Genomic DNA, 17,942 nt, shown 5'->3' with positions numbered 1-17,942 from the left:
TATGGGGATGGAGAAACATTTCATGAGGCATGGGAACGCTTTAATGAATTGCTTAGGAAGTGTTCATATCATGACATGCCCAATGGCAATTAGTTCAATATTTCTTTGAGAGCTTATCGGACAATTATAAGGGCATGGTTGATGCTTCCATGGGTGGCTCTTACATTGATTGGCATGAGGATGACGTGTGGTGTCTTTATGAGAGCATGAGTGAAAATTCTTTGCATAGAACTTTATTATCCAAGAATGGTAGAAATTCCTAAGGTAGGAAGAGTGTGATACCCCCGAATTTCCGAATGCGGGTTGGCCAGGCCCACGCCCGAATACCCGAGGATATCAAAACAAATTGATAATAAACGAACACAGAGTACAAAAGAATAAAGAAGAATAAATAAAATGCTGACAAGAAACTAAAATGATAATCTAATAATAAACCTCATAATATATTTCCATTAATTAATAAACTTTCCTGATACAACTGATCCTCTAAAATACAACTCGGGAATCCATACTGTGTGGACCCCTAGAAAATCCAAACTAAACAAATGACAGTAATCTAAAACAGGAAACTGAATCTTAAAGGAACTCTTATGTAGGATCGGAAGAATGAAGTAGACTGATCCCCGCTCAGCACGAACAACCTCTATTCGTGACGAACACCTGAAAAATAATGGTGGGTCAGGCCCACAAACAAGTTCTACTCTACTACAGTCCAAGCAGAGATCCGATACACGTATACATCCTAGTCAATCAAACAGTAACTAGTAGTCCGTATATATATATATACACACTAAAGGAACCTCACTAGACTATAGGGTTGTCTCAACCTGAATAGTAGGCAACATGCAAAACGCACATATAGTGGGCATGAGTACCTAGACCTACCAGGGTACACAACTACACTATATCTAGCTACACATCCCTGGCGATATACGCGCCCTAACCATTGATCCTGAGACTCAAGCTCATATCATGGCACCATACTTATATATATATAATCTAGTAACCATCCTATCCAGTATAAATTAATCCTCCATAAGTCATTCAACTTGTTCAGCTGATGTAATACCCCTAATTTTAAAAGGATAGTCTCGGCATTTTTAATATTTATTGTATTGCATTTTTCTTTATTTTATTGTCTTAATCGCATTTTTATTTATTTTATTTCATTTGTTTAAATTGGTTGTATGTGCATTATTTGGTTTAATTAATTACTTAATGGTTTATTTGTTTAATCAGTCATGTTACTTAATATGTTTTTGGTAACTGTTTATATAATTTTATTTATTTATTTAATTGTTTAATCAATTTTATTTAATGGAAATTTAAATTTAAGGGAATTTAGTTTTCTGGTTCTTTACGTGAATTTAGGGTTGCAATTTTACATAAGGTGGCCGACGTAGGTATTTATCTTAGGTCGGTTTATGGGCCCAGATGGGCTCTGGCTTTAAGGTTACATGGATTAGGGTTTAATCACTAAGCCTATAAGTATGTGTGTCACGGTGGTTTAGGGTTTGAAAAGAATTAAACGTAATTTCTGTAAACATAGCAGAGACCGTGGGATACAGAGGGAGAATAGAGAGACATAGGAGAGGAAGGATAGGTGGAAGCAAGGTAAAAGGAACATGGATTTGTGGAACAGCAGTGGGGAAATTGAACGGGTAATACAGAACTGGGAATTTAGAGTTTCAAGTCTGAAACTCAAAGGCAAGTTCTTATCTTCCTCCTTCCCTTTGATTTGTGTTCTGTGCACCTGGACATCTCTAGGAGATTAATTGGCCTTAAACTGAACCATGCATGTTTTATATATGTTTTACTTGATCGTTTTATCTGTGAAATTTATTTACAAAACAAGTATAGCACGTATGTTTTCTTGACTCTGTTTTGGCGTAACGTCTCACTGATTTAATTTTTATTTTGAATCTTACTGAAATCAACCGAGGTCTGATTGGATACTAGATGTAATTTAAGACTTCAAATTTAAAATTGGAGGAAGAACAGAGGGGTTGGGATAAAACTGATGTCGCAATTTAGTTTCAGTATTGTTCTTCAACTATGCTAGTTTAAATGGCTTGATTAAACTCTGTAATTGTTTGCAAAACTATTGTAAACAATCTTGGGGAATGCTTCTAGACTAAATTACGAGTCCTAAGATTAGTTTTAGAGACCAACAGAGTGGTTGGATTTGATCAGAGAAGGAGTGGACGGACTGAAACGAAGCAACGGGGATAAGGCTCTCAAAGGAGGTGAGAGCCGGCTCCATGGAAGTGGGAGCTGGCTCCCACAACAAAGTAGAGCTGGCTCTAAGAAGTCCTAGAGCCGGCTCTAGACTAGAAAAGAGCCTGCTCCAAATTCTGGAGCAGGCTCCCTTGTTATTTTTGGTTTATTTTATTTTTTTTAAAATTTTTTTACGTACTATGTTCACTGTTTGGGCAATCTGGGTTATTAATCAGTTTTAAAATTTTAGTTGGGTGTAAAATAATAATTTTAACTTGTAACTAAGGTCTTGAATTGCATAAATTTACCCCTTAGTTTAAATGGAATTAACAGTACGCTATTTGACAACTTTGCGTACAGTTAACGGCTAAAAGGAGATTTGTTGATTAATTTTAATCTGATGGTTTAGGGTGCTATAAAATGATTTTAAATTTATTTTTGATGCACGATGAAGTCTTTTAAAGTAATATATTGGACTTGTGGCATAGTGGGGGCTCTGTACTAAAGGTTACAACACAGTATAAGTATATGACTTAGTATTCTGTTACCGGATGGAGGGAACTAGATCGCTTAGTTTAATTTAGCGATTTATTGGACTATAATATTATTATAGAAATAATTTTAAATACATGATAGGGTCATTGTTTTTATTAAATTTGAACTATGCATGTGTTGGATGTTAATTGTTAGAATAGTTTATTCTCCGATGCAATTACATGGATTATTACTGGATTTTGTTTGCTAGATTGTTAAGATTCCTTCTGCAAGTATTGGATGGTGGTTTTTGGACTGTAAATTATTGAACTGTTATATATGTTGTAATTTACATGGATATGGAGGATTGTATATACCGGTATGGGACGGTGACATACTAGGGACGGTTTAGCTCAAAACGCATAAACCTAACCTAATGGATTAATGGAATGGATTGAAAGATATCGAATCCTAATTGTGGCTAAGTCAGATCAGCTGTAACCAAGTTGGATGACTTTCTGGATTAACGGATGGTAGTTAAGTCATATCCACTGAATAAGTTGAGTGACTAACTAGTTGGTTTATTGTAGGTCAGTTTAATAAATAGTTGAACTGCTTACCCTGGATTTGGACAGACTTTATATATATGTTTATGGTACCACGAGTTGAGCTTGAGTCTCAGACTCGTTGGTTAGGGTGCGTATATGCAGGGGATGCGTAGCTGGTTATAATAGGTTGAGGTGTACCCTGTTAGGTCTAGGTATTCATGCCCACCTTTGGGTGCGTATTCGCATGTTGCCTTCTATTCAGGTTGAGACCTCTATTATAGACTAGTGAATGTCCCTTAGTGTGGATATATTTATACGTATGGACTAGATAGATATTGTTAGGTGTCTACAGTGTATTTGCGTATCGGGTCACTGTATGGATTGTAGTTAGATTAGAACTTGCTCGTGGGTCTGACCCACTCCTTTATTATTCTTTTCAGGTACAGGACGGTTCCAGCCTTAGAGCTTGATCGTGCTTGTCGAGGACAGTCTCACTTTCATCTGATTACGTAGGACTTCTCTCGATATTTCTAGTATTATTTATTTTCAGTTTCATTCTCAGTTGAACTTTTAGTTAGGGGTCCATCAGTGGATTCCCAAGTTGTAACTTTGAAGTTTTGGAGGATTGGAGTTTCAATTTTCAGTTGTACATGGAGGATTTTATAATTAATGTTTCTTTCAGTTTTATTCTATCTTTATTGTTCTTTTTGTCATCTGTGTTCGTTTTAAAATACTTTAATTTTTTGATATTCCCTCGGGTTTGGGCCTGGGCCTAATCAACCCGTGTCTCAGATCCGAGGGGTATCACAGCTGACCTGACTTGAATATAAGTAGGACTTAATATTTTAGTTAATCCATTCCCTTATATAGTAAATTAATCCTCCATAAGTCATTCAACTTGTTCAGCTGACCTGACTTGAATATAAGTAGGACTTAACATTTTAGTTAATCCATTCCCTTATATAAAATAGGTAGGACTTAACTGATAAGTTAATCCGTTCCTAGAATGCCACCGTCCCATACCGGTGCATTAAATCACACAATTCAACAATTAATGTAACGATTAAGGAAATACATCAAACAATCCAGAAATAACTATGATAATATGATATCAAGTTATCACAAAATATGAATGACTTATTATTTATTTAAGTTTCCTATATCATATATCCTACATAAACTGAATCTTATACATATGATGATATTTTATTATACCGTCAACTAAGCATTCTCCATATCCAATTCATCATACACATTTAATCTCAATTGTTAAAACATATTAAAAGATTAAATTCATTCGTTTATTTAAAACATTCAAATAGTAAACATCATTATGATTGAGTCTATTTAAATTTATTTAAACCCAAACCTAGTTCCTATTTAATGTTCAGGAATCCTAGGCATGTTTCTACGTTCCATCATTTCACAGATATGAAATATACATAATTTAAACATGTAAAAATTCACACCGGAAATCAAATCAAAATTATGCATTTATCAATTCATAATATAAGAACAGATATGAACCAAATTCATAAAACCTATGTTCTAATCTAATTAAACATGCATAATTATTTAATTTTAAGTGTTTAATAAATCCTGAAATTTCCTAGGCATGTATAGAAGCACGAATCAAAGGGAAAGAGATAGAAAAAGAACTTCCCTTAAACTTTCGGACCGAAAGTTAAACTTCTTCTTCCTTGATTTTCTCTCTAAAGGGTTTTCTCCTCATTCCTTCCTCTTTCTCCTTCTCTCTTTAACTCTCTCTCTCTAGAATATATTACGTAAATATTTCTAACCCCCTTTTACAACCTATAGCTATATATTTATAGGTTAAATAAAATAACCCTAACCCTTTTCCCAATCCAAGTCAACTTAGAAAAAATAAATATTAAAATATTAAAAAGGTAAGTAAAATATATTACGTATATAATTTATGTATATCTTTATTAAATAAATAAATATATATACATTAGATTATTTATTAATACTAAAGTTACCATAATATTAAAAGGTAACTTAAAACATGTTACGTATATAATCTATCTATATCCTCATTAAATAAATAAAATATATACATCAGATTATTTATTTATACTAAAGTTACCATAATATTAAAAAGTAACTTAAAACATGTTACGTATATAATCTATCTGTATCCTCATTAAATAAATAAAATATATACATCAAATTATTTATTTATACTAAAGTTATCATAATATTAAAAAGATAACTTAAAACATGTTACGTATAAAATATATGTATATCCTTATTATATAAATATATAAAATATATACATCAGATTATTTATTAATACTAAAGTTACTATAATATTAATAAATTACTTTCCATTTTATATATATGTATATACATATATATCTATCTATATATGTATATAACTATCCATGGGTAATTATCCATACCCATCCAACCTCCTATCCAAGTAGTTCATGGGACCCAATTAGTTAGCCCATTACCACTAACCATAACCATAAAATAAAATAAAATAAAACATTTAATCATTTAATTTACAATTAATTACAATTAATCAAATACATCATTTAAGCACATAATCTAATTAAACAAATAATACAAATAATACCTAGATAAAATACAAATAACATATAGATAAGTAGCCAATTAATCAAGTAACACTTAATTCAATTAAACACATAAACAATTAGTCAAATAATCAATTAAATAATTAAAAAAATACAATAAAAATAAATAATAAATACCGAGACTTTCCTTTTAAAATTAGGGGTATTACAAAGAGTGTTGACTTACATCAAGTCGACCATTCAAATGAAATAGCCGCCGAAATGAAGTCTTTATCTCAAAGGTTTGATCAATTTTTGATTAACCAAAACTCGGCGAACCAAGTATTTTCCTTCCCTAACCATTCTCATCGTGTATCGAATGAAGCATGTATGACTTATTCTAGTATTCTTCATTCTACTTCTCATTGTCCTCATGGACAAGTGCAAAATGAACCTAATGAACAAGTCAATGCTGCTTTTGTGAACCAATGGAACAATCCTTATGGTACTCATTATAATCCAAGTTGGAGAAATCATCTGAACTTCTCTTGGAAAAACTAAGGAGAGGGCTCAAACATTTCCCAAGGTAGTTTTGAAGGGAAGTACATTCCACATCCACTTTAAAGCCAAGGATCCCAAGGTTATAGACTTTATCAATCACAAGGGAATCAATTTGCTAACTCTCATTTTCCCAACCAATCTTATTCCCAAGGAAATGCTAGAAGTCCCGCCTTTGAAGAAAAAGTTTTGAATGCTTTAGGCACTCTTGAGGCAAACACACAATTGCTTCATTCCCACTCTCAATCTATTGCGAAGCTAGAAACCCAAGTAGGGCAAATAGCAAACACTCTTAATGCAAGAGATAAGGGAAAAATTGCCTATGAATGCCCCACTTAAGCAATAATGTGTTGTGGAAACTCATTCTTCATCGGAAGGCCACACCATTGAGCATGTTAATGCGGTGACTACCTTGCGGAGTGGTAGGATTGTGGACAATCAAGTTGAAATGTTCAATGAAGAGAGTGAACCTGTACAACCTTAAGTTGTCACTCGTCCCGTTTCACATCCCATTCCTCCTTCGTTGCATATACATGATCTTGTGGATGAGAAAGTTTCAAAATGTGATTTGAAGAATGATTTCGAAAATGATTTGAAGAAAGATTTGCCAAAAAATGAATTTGAAAAGGTTTTGTTGAAAAATGATTTGAAAAATTCTTGTGTTGAAGAGTTTTCAAAAGAAAATGCTGAAAAAGTGTTTGAGCCAAAAGCTCCATTTCCGGATGCCTTAAAAGGATCCATTTTAAAAGACAAGCAAAAGGCAAAAACCAATGAAATCATGGAAATGTTTAGGCAAGTGAAAGTCAATCTTCCTTTTTTGGATGCAATCAAGCAAATTCCGGCTTATGCCAAATTCTTGAAAGACTTGTGCACCCAAAAGCGGAAGAACAAGAGTCAAGCACTAAGAAAAGTGGTTTTAACCGAGCAAGTGAGCTCAATTTTGCAACATAACACTTTACCAAAGTTTAAGGACCCCGGTTCACCTACCACATCATGCATCATTGGTGATCATATCATTAATGGGGCGCTTCTTGACTTAGGAGCAAGTGTTAACTTTCTCCATACTCGGTTTATGTCAAATTGGGCCTAGGTGAATTAAAACCGACGTCGATAGTTTTACAACTTGCCGACCGATCCATTAAGAAGCCTAGGGGTATCATTGAGGATGTTTTGATAAAGATTGACAAATTTTTCTTCCCCGTTGATTTCGTCGTCATTGACACGGAATCGGTCCCCAATCCTAAAAGCCAAATTCCCATTATCCTTGGCCGTCCTTTCTTGGCAACCGCTAATGCCAACATCAATTGTAGGACGGGGATAATAAAGATCTGATTTGGCCACATGAAGGTGAAGTTGAATATCTTCAATCCCACACCCAGCTCATTTGACAAATATGAATGAAAGGTTAATGTTGTAGATAAATGCTATGATCTTCAATGTCTAGGAAGTGAGCTTTGGTGTAAGACCAAAACTTCAAAGGGATCATCTTCAACCTTGCATTCTCAAAGTGTTGTTTCAAATTCTTGCTTTGAAAGGGCATGGAAGCCCAAAGATTGTGATTGCATTGACAAGGGATCAAAACCTTCTTTTGAGCTAAATTCAACAAGTTCTTCAAAGAACCATTTGTTGGGAGGATTTTGACCGGCGTATGCCACACCACCGTCAAGCTTGAGAGTGTACATTAAGGCGAGGGTCAAGAGTTTTATATTTATAGAAGCCACTATTACTTTTCACTATAAATATAGCTAGGCCGAGTAGGGATCGTCCCAAGGGGTTTGTGAGGATCGAGCAATGTCGTGGAATCGTTATTAGGGCTAGTAGGTCGAGTGATCAAACAATTGATTGGTTGGTTGATTAGAGAACAACTAAATTAAACTAAGTGATAACAAAGAATGCAATTAAGAGTAAGTAAGAGAGAGAGATCTTGCGGTTTAGAGATCACCACCAAGCAATGCACTTCTATACCATTGACAAGTGACTAATGAGGGCAAATTGTGTGCTACAATATTGGTGTGTGTGTGTGTTTGGTTGATTCAACAAGCAAGGATGACTAGTTAAGCATGTATTGTCTAAACATCATGTAAAAGGCACAATATATCTAAGCAATGAAGCATATATTGTCTAAACAACATATGAAAAGCACAATAGATCAAAATAAGTCATTAATCCTTTCATTAAGCTCACAATCCAAATACAACACAATGATAGAGACATATGCTACTTGCATTCAAAAGCTTGGATCATCAAACAACAAGCATAAATTGTCCTTCTATATAACACTATACTACAACTACACTATATCTACGCTACTAGCATGAAAATAAACTAGGGGAGAGGCACAATCCATCAAGGAATAAGAATGAACCAATAAGAGAATCACAAGAGCATTCCTTTAAGCACTATGTTTTGACAATCTCCAAATCTATAGCTTCAATACACATAGACATGCATCAATAGCACAAAATCTAGAGACAAGCACATGAACATCTATTCTAGCAAAAATAGACATATGGATAGAATGAAATGATCAATTGGAAGCATTAAACCACATAAATCATTGAATAAACAAGATATATATATATATATATATATATATATATATATATATATATTAAAGTGTCAAAACATTAATTACAACACTAATCCCTCAAAAATACACAAGATTAAGATATAGAAAGCATGCTTGGGGCTAACTCTAGCCCTAAGAGGATGTCTAGCCACTCATGGTGATGTTGCTCCAACCCTCAAGGGCTAACTCCATGGAAGAGGCTTGCTCTTTGGTTGATGAAGAGTCTCCAATGGTGTCTCTAGCCTCCTCCTCTTCTAAGCTTGCTCTCCAAGAGATTAAACCCTAGAATAGTCTATAAATACTCAAAAAATGCATCATATTCCTTTTATAGGTAGGTCAAGTGGCACACAAAATGAGCTGGGGTCGTGCAAAGAATATTCTCTAATGATTGGATAGAGGACGGATTGCACAAGCTGGAAATTTAACTTTTTCGCGCTGGAGGAAGTTCGATCGATCGAACCTTGGACTTTGATCGATCGAACTGGCTGAGATCTATCGAACTTAGGCTGGATCGATCGAACTTGCTGAGCTTTTTGGGAAAAGACAAATCCGAGATATTTTGGGAGATATTTTTGGGAAAAGGACAAAAGTGGTTAGTGGGTGGTACAGTTGTAGATAGGATCGATTATTTGAATAACGACAAAAGTGTTCGATCGATCAAAAGGTGGTGTTGGATCGATCAAACTTTTGGACTTTATGATTTTGGGTGAAGGCTTGGATCTATCTTGAAGTGCTGAGATCGATCATTATTCAATCGATCGAACCTTGAACTTAGATCGATCGAACTTTGCTGCTTCCCACCTTTGGCTTCATTTGCTTTCTTCTTTCTCCACTTTGCTCCTTTCTTTGTTTAATCCCAGAATTTTTTCAATTAAGCACTTATTTGGCTGAGTTAGCTTATTTTCAGGATAAGTGCCTAAAAATGGAAATAATACGAAATCAATCTAAAACGGTAAAGTAAGATAGATAAAGGTGCTAGAATGCCAAGTTTAAGGGGTTTAAATACGCACTTTTCAGCACTCATTACACCCCCAAACTTAAATATTGCTAGTCCCTAGCAATGAACTAGAAAGTAAAGGAATGAAAGAAACAACTATACAAGTATGAATCTAGAAAATAATAAATGGATAACGTTACTTTCGTAGGGAACACTATTGCACTTAGCATATGCAACAAGCCTTTTAAACCCCTAAGTTACCTCTAGTGGACAAGTGAAGTCTTGTGAGGGTTTCCAGAAATGGTACCCATAAGCATTAAGCTCATTCTTCCAAAGGAGGCACTAATATTACAAACAAGCATTGGGAGAAAACTACCTCAAGTATGCAATTTTTCAAACATTTCTAAGCAATCTCCCAAAATTTCAACATCAAGCAAGCAAATATGGTCATCCACACATAAAGAAAATGATCATGCAAATCAAAACAACTCTAGAATCCTTTTGAGTGGATCGGCATCAAATATGTTGCTATCTTAGCCAACTAAAGAATTAATCACATCCTTACTCTCAAACTAGCACACAAATCTAGTACCGATCATTAAGACAAGAAGTGTACCTTTTATTAAAACTTTATTGTTCTAGGTGCGCTTATTCTTTTCAATTGATTTTTTTATTTATTTTTATTTTTAGGATCAAAGATGGAAGCATGGTGTAATGTGTTGATCTATTAAGCTTTCTAGCAATTCATGAGGTCGAGCGTTAGGTCAATGACTCCCAAACCAGACGGTTTTAGGGCATTAGGCGTTCAAACACCCCTACGGACTTACAAGCTCAAATCAACTAGGCTACAAATCAAGACAACCTCCATCTAATCATTTTTCACTTCTCACCTTTTAGGAGAAGTCCTCACTTTTTTATTGCTTTTGTAACTTTTTTTTCTTTTATATATATATATATATTGGAATTCAATTATTAACCTAGAGTTCGGGCCCTCTACCTTTCGGCACGAGAAGTTCAATACTTGATGAGGGTAGAATCTCGGCTACTTAGTGAAAATGGGTTGTTATCTACCTTTATCAAGAATGAAAGCTTTCAATGCACTACTAGCTCAATTACGATATAACCAATTCAATAATCAACAAAGAATGTACCCACAAATGAATGCTAGTGTGCACCGGTGCTAGTGTAGAAGACTAGAGTGAATCTCAAAACAATCACAAAATCAAGATGATGTGGAGCACAAGTGCAAGCAAGATATCGATCTTTCAAAAAATTTACTCCTAAATGACGTCCACAAGGCATACAAGGAATATTGGACTCTCAAGTCAAGCAATTTTTAAATTTTAAGCAATATAGTCCTCAAAAGATCAAAATCATAGCTAGATATGGACCAATCATAGAAATATCCCTCAAATACACAAGTCATGCTCAAGATTTTGAATTTAAAACTAACACTGCAAAGCACTATTCCTCCCAAACTTAAATAGCACAATGTCCTCAGTGTGCAAGAGAACAAGGGAAAGAATATACCAGTGCAACTAAGTAAGAATGATAGGAACTGAAGTATCCGAAGTGGGTGGCATGGCCTCCCCAAACTTGGGATGAACTATGGTCCTAAAAATTGGCACTTGGATAAACTTATCAGATAACAATATGGGATAATCAGTGCATAGTGGACATGTAAGTGTAAATGGGATAAACAGATAAAGAAATGAGAGAGGTATAAAGGTGGTCCTGAAAATTGGGTAACACTCTCTCACTGAAGTCACTGTGATGCACCTGATGGAGTCAAACATATAGATATGAGAATATAATCATATGACATCCATAACAAAAATAGATATATATAAAACAGATAAAGTACAGGTACAATAAAAATATCAAAGCCGACAGATCTGCTGTAAAAATAATAATGTACAGTGACAAAAGTAAAGTATCAATAGGAAAGAGGGATCATGAGATAGAAAGGACTGGGAGCTTAGGAGGATAAGGTAGGACGGGCAGGTCTGGCTCCGTGGATGTCTCTAGATAGATCTTGGAATATGGTCGCGACATCTGTGTGGAAGGTAGTAAAATCAACTCTGTAGGCTGTGAGATCAGCTCGGATGGCGACAACAGCATCCTCAAGCATCTGCGGACGTACTCCAAAGCCGGGGGTCTGATCTGGAGCCTCAGGCATAGATGAATCAGAAGAAAGCTCCTGAGTCTGCTCCTGCTCGTGAATGGGCGACCTGGCTGGAGAGTCTTGCTCTGCGTCGTCTGCAGGGCGCTCTTAGTCAATATCTATAAGCTTGGCAGTTGGATCGACTGGTGCGTCGTCCGCTGCAGGACTTGCTGCTGCTGCCTCTGCTGGTGCCTGTGCCTCTGCCTGGGCCTATGCCTCTGCCTCCTCCTCCTCTAACTCCGCTGGAGCCACTACCACGTGGTCCTGCAGTCTGGTAATAATGGATTGGTAACTCTTGTCCCAACCCTTCTTTAGGAAGTGATAGGAGCCTCTCTTGGGGTGCTCTCGAGGGTGAATGGGGGTAGCGCTGGTCTTTGAGAATCTGGGTGATGAGGTGGCTAAAAGGAAGAGATTTAGCCCGTCGGGGCGTCTCCTTGCTGATGTACTCGTCATATAGCTTCCTCATCACGCTCCAGATGAGCATAGGAATGGACACCCAGTGCTCGGTGTAGAAGGAGTAGAGGGCTGTCAGATAATCGCCCCTCCTCTGGATCTTATGCCCCGCCATGTATATATTCCGATAGAGAATGGAATCGGTAAACCAAAGGTTATTTGGAAAGAATGTCCGGGTGGCGAAGGTCTCGCCACCGGCGTGGTGACTTATGAGAAAAATCGCCATATCAGTGTATGAAGGCCTGAATAGCCTCGGATATGTGTCCTGAAGCTCTGGGGGACATCTATGTGGACAGCGGCAAGAGCAGGCTAAAGAGTCCACTGTGATGGTGATCGGATGGCCATCGACAGATGTAACCATCTCAGCTGTGGTACGCGGTGATGGTCGGAGGTTCTGGTAGAACAACCGTACCAATCGCGGATAGACCGGCTCTGTGATGTGGGCAAGAATAGCAGCCAGACCCCTCTGAATGATATCATGGTAGGCGGATCGAGTTAGCACCGATCTAGAGAAGAAGGCCATGTCGAACTCTGACTCATGGTCGATCGTCATGTGCCCATATCGAGGCGTGGGTTTATCACGCTCCAGATGAGCTGGCTGAGTAGGTTGGGTTGGTATAGGTGAATGCTCAGGTCTAGTATGCGATGGAGATAGTGATGGAGTGAATGCAGGATGAGCCGCAGAGGTGGATGGTATGTGGTCATCCTAAGCCTCATGAGATGGTGACTGAGGTGGGGTGGCCTGTGCTGGCTCCTCCCGTGCATAAGAGGGCTCTGCTGGCTCCTCTGTCTGTGGCCTAATATGTCAGGTGGGCCCGTGTTGCCTGTTGGCAACGGTCTTCCTCTTAACCATGGCCAGTAAAAAGAAAATGAAAAACTTGCAATGGGAGTTAGTGCTAGAATAAGGAATTTTAACCACAATATAGAAGCATGTATGTCATGTAAACTAGACAAAACAAATATGACATGAATCTATGCAAGTGGTAGGATATGAAACATGCTAAACAATGTAAGTATGAAATGCATCCAATGTGGAATATCACAGGCATTGGGCATAGATATGATAACATTTACATAAGATACGATGAATGAAGTGTGTGTGTGAGATCTGTGAAGTTCGATCGATCATAAAAAGAAGTGAGATCGATCACAAAAGTTAGATTGATCGAAAATAAGTGAGATCGATCTCACAACTTCGATCGATCGGAGATATGAGTTCGATCGATCTCTTAAGATCGATCTGAGATACAAGTTAGATCGATCTGAGATACAAGTTAGATCGATCGAACTGTATAACGATGAAAACTCAAAGGTCACAGATCTGTGACTTTGGAAGCATGGGGCCCACATGAACATGTTCGTGGGCCCTCCAACACAACAAATCATCCAATCCCCATCACTGAACGAGGCCCAAACTCTCAATATGAGATCAAAATCTGAAAATATGCAAAATATATACACGAAGCAACACACATATATATATATGGAAATACAGTGCTTCGAAGCTCAACAATGGTGGATTTGAAAATGTAATACGCATGGATTCGACATCTAAAGCATGGATACATGAAATCTAAGCCGAAAATCAATCATGGTGCCTTGGATCTTACCTCAACGAAGGAGAGAAGTGGAAATGATGCGAAGAAGATGAGATCCGAGATGCAACAAAGAGAGAAAGAGTGATTTGGGGGAAGCTTGATGACGCCGAAGGTTCGCCGGAGACGATGACGAAGATGGATGCACAGTGATGGCGACGAGAGAAGAGGGTTAGGGTTTGCAGAGAGGGTGAGATCGATCTAAGGTATCGATCTTGAAAACCCTTGATTCTATTTTTAAAATCATTCCTGACAGAGTTCGATCGATCGAACTTTAACTGAGATCGATCGAACTTTGATGAACTCTCTTGAAAGTATTTTTGGATTTTTGAAATTTTTGAAAATTGCAAAATTAGAATTAAAAATTGGAATTAAAATTAAAAATTGGAAAATAAAATAAAATAAAATATTTTTGGTTTTTTATTTTTTACTTTTTTTATATAATAAACAATAATAATTAAAAACTAATTAAAATAAAATATTTTTGAATTTTTTGAAAACTGTTTGAAAAATAAAATAAAATGAAATGAAAATAAAATTAAATAAAAATGAAAATATGTTTGAATTTTTGAAAATTTGAAAAGTCAAAACAAAGTCAAAATAATGAAATGAAGAACTGAGATCGATCGAAACAAGAGTTCGATCGATCAGACAGAGAGCAAAAATATGTAGGTTTTTTGGCTCAGAAAATTGGCTAAGTATTGGAACTTGAAGATCGATCGAACTTGGAAGTTGGATCGATCGAAGAACTTTCAGATCGATCTTGGAATGTTTCAATCGATCCGATAGAGAGGTGAAATATGCAGGTTGATGCAGGCTCAAAATTTTTCTAAGTGTTGAATCATGAGATCGACAGAGCTTGGAAGTTGGATCGATCGAAGGTCTCTTGATCGATCCAAGAGTTAGTTCAAACGATGGGACAGAGAGGTGATTTGGATGCAGGTTTCTGCAGGTCAAAAAATTTTATAAGTGTTGGATACAGAATGGAGTTCGATCGATCGAACTCAGGTTTGAGATCGTTCAAACTATGTAGAATACTCAATAATGACATGAAAGCTCATGCAATCCTCACCAAAGTTCCTTGAAATGTATATGAACCAAAAATAAGTATCTAGACTTCGCAAGAAGTGAAATGAAAGATAGAAATGGGGGAGGAATAGGGTTTTGACACCCTACGAAATGTCTTTGCTAGTCTTTAACGTCTCTAGCAAGACATTGGGCTCTTTTAGCCCAGATCAAAGATCTTATAATGCATCCCCTCCTTATTGGGGTGATAGATACTTTGAACTCCACCCAACAAATGGTTCTTTGAAAAACTTGTTGGATTAAGCTCAAAAGAAACTTTTGGTCCCTTGTCTATACAATCACAACCTTTGGGCTTCCATGCCCTTTCAAAGCAAGAATTTGAAACAAGATTTTTAGAATGCAAGGTTGAAGATGATCATTTGGAAGTTTTGGTCTTACACAAAAGCTCATTTCCTTGACATTGAAGATCATGACATTTATCTACAGCATTAACCTCTCCTTCATATTTGTCAAATGAATTGGGTGTGGGAATAAAGATATTCAACTTCACCTTCATGTGGCTAAATGAGATCTTCATTATACCCATCCTACAATTGATGTTGGCATTAGCGGTTGCCAAGAAAGGACGGCCAAGGATAACGGGAATTTGGCTCTTAGGATTGGGAACTGGTTCCGTGTCGATGACAATGAAATCAACCGGGAAGAAGAATTTGTCAATCTTTATCAAAACATCCTCAATTATACCCTTAGGCTTCTTAATGGATCGGTCGGCAAGTTGCAAAACTACCGACGTCGGTTTCAATTCACTTAGGCCCAATCTGACATAAACTGAGTATGGAAGAAGGTTAACACTTACTCCTAAATCAAGAAGCGCCCGATTAATAATATGATCACCAATAATGCATGATATAGTGGGTGAACCGGGGTCCTTAAACTTTGGAAGAGTGTTATGTTGCAAAATTGAGCTTACTTGGTCGGTCAAAACCACTTTTCTTGGTGCTTGGCTTTTGTTCTTCCGCTTTTGGGTGCACAAGTCTTTCAAGAATTTGGCATAAGCCGGAATTTACTTGATTGCATCCAATAGTGGAAGATTAACTTTCACTTGCCTAAATATTTCCATGATTTCATTGGTTTTTGCCTTTTGTTTGTCTTTTGAAATGGATCCTTTTAAGGCATCCGGAAATGGAACTTTTGGTTCAAACACTTTTTCAGAATTTTCTTTTGAACTCTCTTTAACACAAGAAGTTTTCAAATCATTTTTCAACAAAACCTTTTCAACATCATTTTTCAAAATTTCTTTTTCAAACACATTTTTCAAAACTTTTTCATTTACAAGGTCATGTATATGCAATGAAGGAGGAATGGGATGTGAAACGGGGACGGGTGACAACTAGAGGTTGCACCGGTTCACTCTTTTCATTAGACATTCCAACTTGATTGTCCATAATCCTACCACTCCGTAAGGTAGTCACCACATTAACATATTCAATGGTGTGGCCTTCCGATGAGGAATGGGTTTCCACAACACATTGTTGCTTAGGTGAGGCATTAATGGGCATCTTTCCCTTCTCTTTTGCATTGAGAGTGCTTTCTATTTGCCCTACTTGGGTTTCTAGCTTTGCAATAGATTGAGAGTGAGAATGAAGCAATTGAGTGTTAGCCTCTAAAGTGCCCAAAGCATTCAAAACTTTTTCTTCAAAGGCGGGACTTCTAGTATTACCTTGGGAATAAGATTGGTTGGGAAAATGAGAATTAGCAAATTGATTCCCTTGTGATTGATAAGGTCTATAACCTTGGGATCCTTGGTTTTGAAGTGGAGGTGGAATGTACTTTCCTTGAAAACCGCCTTGGAAAGGGTTTGAGCCCTCTCCTTGGTTTTTTCAAGAGAAATTCGGATGATTCCTCCAACTTGGATTATAATGAGTACCATAAGGATTGTTCCATTGGTTCACAAAAACTGCATTGACTTGATCATTAGGTTCATTTTGCACTTGTCCGTGAGGACAATGAGAAGTAGAATGAAGAATACTAGAACAAGTCATACATGTTTCATTTGATGCACGATGAGAATGGTTAGGGAAGGAAGATACTTAGTTCGCCGAGTTTTGGTTAATCAAAAATTGATCAAACCTTTGAGATAAAGACTTTATTTCGTCGGCTATTTCATTTGAATGGTCGACTTGATGTAAGCCAACACTCTTCCTACCTTGTGAATTTCTACCATTCTTGGATGATAGTGTTCTATGCAAAGAATTTTCACTCATGCTCTCATAAAGACGCCACACGTCATTCTCATGCCTTTCAATGTATGAGCCACCCATGGAAGCATCAACCATACCCTTATAGTTGTCCGATAAGCTCTCAAAGAAATATTGAACTAATTGCCATTTGGGCATGTCATGATGTGGACACTTCCTAAGTAATTCATTGAAGTGTTCCCATGCCTCATGAAACGTTTCTCCATCCCCATGTGAAAATTCTCGAATTGAGGTTATCATGGCATTGGTCTTAGAAACCGGATAGTACTTCTTCAAGAATTCTTGTTGCATTTTTGCCCAAGAAGTGATTGAAAAAGGCCTAAGATTGTTAAACCAATACTTTGCCTTGTCTTTTAAGGTGAATGGAAAAAGTTTGAGTCTTAAAATCTATTCCGGCATGTTCGTATATTTTACGGTGGAACATATTTCAAGAAACTTATCCAAATGCTTGTAAGGTTCTTCACTTGGAAGTCCATGATAGTTAGGAAGCATTTGAATGGTTTGTGGCTTAATTTCATAATGATGTGCTCTAAATGGAGGCAATTGGATGCATGTAGGTGCATTATACTCGTTAGGCATATAATGGTCTCTTAAAGCAAGAGA

The 17,942-nt window shown here is 36.7% G+C and overlaps 1 pseudogene; it reads left to right on the top strand.

Annotated features, from left to right (window-relative positions):
- The first annotated feature begins 17,475 nt into the window (after positions 1 to 17,475).
- LOC132275711 (small nucleolar RNA R71) lies at positions 17,476 to 17,574 on the top strand (annotated as a pseudogene).
- Positions 17,575 to 17,942: the final 368 nt, after the last annotated feature.

The sequence above is a fragment of the Cornus florida genome, unplaced genomic scaffold (assembly GCF_030987335.1).
Source record: "Cornus florida cultivar Cherokee Brave unplaced genomic scaffold, ASM3098733v1 CherokeeBrave_3.0.0_Hap2_Chr09, whole genome shotgun sequence".
In the NCBI taxonomy this organism is placed as follows: Eukaryota; Viridiplantae; Streptophyta; class Magnoliopsida; order Cornales; family Cornaceae; genus Cornus; species Cornus florida.
Note: the sequence above shows the minus strand (reverse complement) of the source record. Positions and strands in the feature narration are given on the sequence as shown.